Raw genomic sequence first — 6000 nt, 5'->3', positions numbered from 1 at the left:
ACCAAACATTCATCCTAACTCAATCAGTTAGACCCATTGCTTTTTGTTTATGAAAACGGTATTGGGTCTCTGGTCGAAAGAACAACTCAAATTGCCCATAAAAAGTCCAAACCAAAATGCACAAACTGCATGAAACTACATTTAGAAGCCATAACGCACAGCAGGTGCAACGTTAAATCTATATTCATTCTACAATATCAACATAATTTAACATTTCATATGGCGTGTTGCCAATATTTGCACTATAACGGAGGGAACCCACGCAATCGATATCCCTCATTATAAAGTAGTAATGGTAGAGTCGGCTGCTGGTACTAGCATTCACAGCGAGGCTGGCAGCAGACACAACAGTGCTGCCATGTTATCACACGGCAATTGTAGAACCACCATTTGGTAAGTTTTCTTTAATTTGGAGTAGTTTTGTTTGCTGTAATACACTATGAAAGATAAACGATGGATATGGCACCATGGTTGCTCATAAATGCCACATCAGACGGCCGAGTTTTGCAGAATACTGCCAGTTTTGTTCGCGTAGAATGTACGTGGATCATTGCTGAATTGTGGATTTTTAAACATAACATTACACGGGGATGTAATTATTGATATTCGGCGCTGCAATTATTGCATTAACTGATTTCGACCGAATCAAACGCCGGGGTTAAGGCCCCTGCCTTCGGTGCAAAAATGACATTTAGCCAAGTTCAATTACCGAGCTATTATGGTATCGTGTTGGACGTATTTATAAATAGCAGTGTCAATGTGTTTTAAGCTGAACACCCCCTTTTGAATCGTCGTTCGTTTGTATGTAACACATCTGACCCAGAATGTGTGTTTGGACATGGGCAGATGTCTCAATCAATATTCGCTAGAACACCGCAAGGTTTAGACTGTTATGTACGGGTCTTCTTAAGCACTGGCGAGTGGTGATCACTTCTGTGTCAAGGGACCTTGATGGTGTAATGCAATGGAAGAGGCAATAGACACTTGTTGCATTGGAAATGAAAACTGGATAAAATTATCCTTTTCAGGTTGTTAGGTTGCAAAGAGTCTAATAATGTGTTTATATTGTAATATGAGTAAGACATTAAACAAGTTTATAATACATCATGGGTGGATACAGCTTTTTTGAAAAGGGGGTGTGTGTGTGTGTGTGTGCACAATTAAGATCTATTTATTGTCTTTGGTGGTAATTTATACAGAAATAAAGATTTTTTCGAAATAAAAAAGGGGGGTGCGCACCCCCCCCCCCCCCCCTCTGTATCCGCCCATGTACATGTTTGTAGTTATATTAAAACAAAAACTAAGAAGATTTAATTTTATTTTTCCATCAACTCGTTATGTAAACTGCTCACCTATTGAAAATTTGATTTGACAAAAATATTACAATTGTTATCAAAACGTTACTTCAATGAAAACAGTGAAACACTACCAGCTTAAGGTCTAAAACACAGCTATGATACGTGTGTACTTTCTTTTGCCAGGCAGTTTTGTCTAGAGGCGGCTGTTGTATCGTTACAATATCGATGCTGTTTTCTGAAAGAGTTTTTGAGGTCACATTTGTAATTGAAATTTAAATACATGAAAACAAAAACATACCTTTGAAGATGTCATTCATTTTGTTGGCAGATGATATTTGTAACTCATCAGCTTGATATATAGTTTCAGATGATGTAACTTTGCTCACCAAGGCTTGCTAAATACAATGTTTATTCCTAATACAGGATATCTACCATCCCCAAACAAACTCACATGATAACATCTATATAGTGTCCCAAAGACTTTGAGTAGAAGTTTTACAATGATTTCTTTTTCTTTTTCTGTGACTTAAATGACCAAAATATTTTTCCACCTTTGCAATTTCAAAGTATCACTATGTGCTGTATACTATGTTTAGAATGTATTTTGGATATTTTTGATAATTGATAACTTTGGGAAAATCAATCATATGTTGTTTTTTTCTGTGCATTCATAACAAACTAATATGCCATCTTGATTAGGGTGTTACATGTTTAACATATGTTGGTATTTACCTACTGTATGGGACTTTGAATAATTGTACGTTCACAAACAAAACGGTAGCTAGTTAAAGCTTTAGCTTTATAAGGATGTATACAAACCAGAATGCCCTTGTTGGTATCATTTTGAAGATGCAATTCACTTTTTCTATAGCTGTCAAAAATATGATTATATCAGAAACACTATGTATTTCTGCACATATGGCAATAGTTCAGTCAGCAGTTCTACTTACATGGATTTTCTTCAATCAGTTCACGACTTCATTGTTAAAAGCAAAAGATTTGATTAGCTTTAATTTTATGTATATTGTTATGGAAAACTGCATTATCTTATTTCATAGACACCACTGACTTCAATGTATTGGATTCATGTACATGATGTATTTCATTTGTGCATTTCGTATAATTATATTTAACACTATCATGTATACAACCAGCAGTTGTTAAGTTATTACCTTGAGGTATTTACATAAGCAAGTTTTGCTTTTTAACCTATCCAGATTTATTTTATAATTTGTTTAAACCATAAGGCAGTATTTCAAGAATTTGAATATCAAGTGACTGGAGTCCCCAATGTATTATGTCTCCTCTGACATCAATCTGTGTGTAATCCTCAAAATCACCTCAAACTAAGTCTAACATTTCCATGACACTCTTTTTTTCCTGGCGTATATTACAGATGTTTACATTAACATGATTAACACAGCAGTGGAGAAGAGGTATATAATTGCCTTGTAACTATTATAGCAAATGTTTGAGTTTTGTCAACATTTGAACCAAGTTTGTTCTCTATGACTCCAACAAGAAATTTAATTTTAACTTGTGTATGGTTTTACTAAGCACCCAATCTTTGTCATTTTTCAAAGAGTGCCCATGGTGCTTACTATGGTGAAAATGTAATGTAATGTAGGTCTGGGATGGGTAGCTCGGGTACTCCGGTCGGGTGGGTACTGAGTACCCAACTCTTGAGGCCTACAATGGGTATCCGGGTAGGGTCGGGTGATAGGGGTTCGGGTACCCAGGTAGTAAATTTGGACCCGCCCTAATGTAATGTTATTGTACTGATGCTGTCATGAATCTAAACAATAATCATTTCTATTTGATTGTAAGATGTCAGGAATTGATGGATTAATGTTACACCAGTAAAACAAGGAGTTTTATGAGGGGCACACATAAATTCAATGCAGAATTCAAGAGGAAGATTTCAACTACTGTAAATCTGGAAAGTTTTGTCTGCAGGAAAGTACTGCGAGCAACACACACTCGCAAGAAACAGTATTTTTGCAGACCAACACAAACAAATGATTTAAGGAGGCATATTTCTTGAATTCACTTCCACATTGGTCAAACCAGCCAGTACATGATTAGACCAATAATTCCTCACATTTTGTGTTTCAATGTGTCAATAGTCTAATTAGTTTGACTTTACTAACCTGCCATCTTGTCAAGTTCTTGACATGGCACCAAATAATCCAGACACGCTACCCCTATCTCCCTTGTCAACTACAACACATGCATCTACATATTACAAATCACTGACTGACACTGAGTTACCGTATAACCATGCTGCTTCCTGTTTATAAAAAATAAAGCCTGCGAAAGTAGCTTTGATATTTGGTGATCTTAACAGGTTGTCGCAAAACTTTCCAGATGCAGTAAATGCTATTGTTAGCCATTGGCAGTAATGTCATGGTGCAAAACTCACAAGTATTGATCAAGATTTCAAGTATTGACCTTGTGTTCTTTTTCCAAGTTAAGTTTGTGTTGTAAATAATATTTTGAAAAGGGGATAATCAGCTAGACATATGTTTTGAATGTCTGTTCATCAACTTTAATTGCATGCAAATGGATATTTATATAATTCCCTTTTTAGGATATAATAGGTGGCAGTGTTTCACCTGGTGTCTCCATATGGCCTAAGTCTGCAATGCTGAGTCCTTTACCATGTTTAGATAACCCGATAGTACTTACCATATTCGACGTAATAAGCGCCCAGTGCGCTCTCCAAATAAGAAATAGGGGGCTCTTATAGGGAATATTATTTTGGTGAAAAAAACAGAGATGAAAGATAAATTTCTTGGTTTATGCTGACAGCCTGAAATGTTTATGTACGACATATATTTTCCAGAATTTAATTGCCCATAATTAAGGGTGCATATAACACACAAGTGCGTATTATATGCGAATATATGTTTTGTGTACATTATCAATCGGAAGGGGTGCTAATTGAGATTGTTCACTGGCCAATATATTAGCAAATATCGCAGTGGGTGCTTATTAGAGCGGGGCGCTTATTACGTCGAATACAGTAAATGACAGTGGAATCCAAATGTTCACATGGTTGATGATGCCTTCAAATTTAAATATGTAGATAATAGATCTGCATTGTAAATCATGGTAACATTTTGAAATGTTGTGCAACATGTTCAAAGCGCTGAGGCCTAACTCACTCACGAATTGACTTAGGAAGTATTGATGTTAAACAGAAATATTCATATAATGACTCGAGTTAAGCAGCTATTCAAGGGATTGAGCCAAAGTTCTCCTCATTTAGTTCAGGTTCTTCCAATCTTTTCATCACAGTCAATATGTATGATTGTATTGATAACAAGCATCAGTAGTCATGGTAAGGCCAGATTTATTTTGGGGGATTTACAAATGTTTGGCCCCAAAATTTAGGTCAGAAAGCTGAAAAAAGTGAAAATAATAAATTCCAATTTCAGTTATTTTTTTAATTTCCTCCAAATGTTCAGTAGGTAGAAAAAGAGTGGGAGCGAGAGGGTGTCATTTTTATCAATATTCATTAATTTTAGATTCTGGAATGAATTTAATTTTTGTATCTAAAAAGATATTATCTAATTTCTCTAATCCTGCTGTTAAATCATGTTTTAGGTATTTATGTACTATCTGTGAGGTGAGGATGTTGATCCAATTAAATCGTAATGTCCAATGTTTGTTATAATGTTTGCAGATAACAGAAGGCAACTGCTATTTAATATTAAAACTCTTTACAAGGTGATGGAACTCCCCAGACTCAGTACTGTACACAATGAAGTGTCAACATAGTGTTTACTTATGTTGTTACTTTAACCACAAAACATTATCTAGAACAATAACAAATTCAATTGACTGCCATTTCATTCTCGAAGTCAAGAATAAGTGGTAGGCTGTAGGCTGTCAGATTCATCTGCATCATGTTGCCGTTGAATCAACAAATGTATCTCTACTGCCTTGTTTGAAAAATTGTGAAAGATTACTTTGGGTTTTTGGCCATAAGACAACAATGTGGTGTGATTGACAACAAGTACAAGCAAAGCTGATATTTGTCATATTTTATGGTATGTTTCAAATTGTTATGTGCAGTTAATTGTTTTTGACAGTCTGAATGATCTGTGTCATGACTTACCATGCTTACGCAATGGAGAAATGATATTGGATATTTTCTACATCGATTGCATCAAATACGCAGGTTTTCTGTGCCAGAGCAAACCCTGGTTGGCGGAATATAAAATCCTCTGCTTTTCATTTTGCATTTCAATTGTTGGTAGAATGCAGATTCGTAAATCAAGTTTAATGACGTCTGGCCTAATGAGTTCAACGTGCATCTATTGATACTATGATTGTTGCAGCCAGTACTGTGATGAGGAAACAGATTGTTTGCGGTTTATACAACATGTACAAGTTCTTGCCTAGTTAAATCACATAAATGTATATTCAGTCAAGCTCTGTTGTTACCAAGTTGAAAGGACCAATGTAAGTACTTTGAGGATCTGCGGTTCGACACAACCGAAATATGATGACGAAAGAAGCTTTTATTTCCAGACAACTGTAAGTTTGACACATCAAAGTTTGACACGACGCTGTTTGACCGTCGTTATTCAGAATTTCTCCTTAAAGAAGTCAAGTCTTCGGGAATCAAATGATATGAGAGAGCAGAAAGTGCATTGTTATCCCTTTCGTAACATGTACCTCCGCCATGATTTTC

General features: G+C 35.7%; 1 protein-coding gene across 4 annotated transcripts in view; it reads left to right on the top strand.

The window, feature by feature from the left end:
* The first annotated feature begins 281 nt into the window (after positions 1-281).
* LOC124121740 (glutamate [NMDA] receptor subunit 1-like) overlaps positions 282-6000 on the top strand; it is a 42312-nt gene continuing 36593 nt past the window's right edge. For all 4 annotated transcript variants that reach the window (XM_046484795.2, XM_046484798.2, XM_046484796.2 and 1 more), the window contains exon 1: positions 282-393. The gene's annotated coding sequence lies outside the window, so the exon portion shown is untranslated. The remainder of the gene's footprint in view (positions 394-6000) is intronic.

Source organism: Haliotis rufescens, unplaced genomic scaffold, assembly GCF_023055435.1.
Source record: "Haliotis rufescens isolate VD_foot unplaced genomic scaffold, xgHalRufe1.0.p SCAF_5, whole genome shotgun sequence".
In the NCBI taxonomy this organism is placed as follows: domain Eukaryota; kingdom Metazoa; phylum Mollusca; class Gastropoda; order Lepetellida; family Haliotidae; genus Haliotis; species Haliotis rufescens.
This window is presented reverse-complemented; position numbering and strand designations above follow the sequence as displayed.